The sequence below is a fragment of the Balaenoptera musculus genome, chromosome 4, assembly GCF_009873245.2.
Source record: "Balaenoptera musculus isolate JJ_BM4_2016_0621 chromosome 4, mBalMus1.pri.v3, whole genome shotgun sequence".
NCBI classification, from domain to species: domain Eukaryota; kingdom Metazoa; phylum Chordata; class Mammalia; order Artiodactyla; family Balaenopteridae; genus Balaenoptera; species Balaenoptera musculus.
Genome location: NC_045788.1, coordinates 40,801,038 through 40,801,667, shown reverse-complemented (window position 1 = coordinate 40,801,667; position 630 = coordinate 40,801,038).

Here is a 630-nt window from a genome sequence, read left to right as displayed (position 1 = left end):
AACAAGTAACAGGTGCCCTCGCTCGCTCTCCGAGGAGGGCAGGCTGGTTCCTTAAATGGGATGAGGGTGGGGGCATATCAGTGGGTTGGGCCGGAGGGGTGGCTTAGGGGGTCTGCCCGCCCCCTTGGTGGTGCTATGTGCAGGAACCATGCGTAATACCCTGCTTTTGCTCTCAGCGCCTCAGAAATGGTAGTTGGTGCATGCGTGCAGTGATTTTCAGTCCCTTATAGTTGCTTTGCATTCTGTTGCTCAGGAGACATTTGTCCAGGTGCAAGGGCAAGCACTCCAGTAAAGGGTCCCAGGTCCCAGCCTATCTCAGTTCTACGACCTTGACTTGTCCTGCTTGGCCGCCAACAGCATGGACCTGAGCCTGAGCACAGCAGCTTGTTTGCGCCGTCTCTTCTGAGCCATTTTCACGGCTGGTGCCCTCAGTGAGCTGCAGCCTCCTCCACTCATGGGAACCATAGTAATGGCACAGGGCCACCGCGACTGTGGAGAAGATTGGTCTCGACCCAAGCTCAATTACAGAGTGCCCAGCCCGGGCCACAAACTCACTGTGACCATGTTCTGTGGTTAATTCTCCATCCCAACCATGGCTTGGGAGGATTTCATTTGATTCCAGGCAGTAGT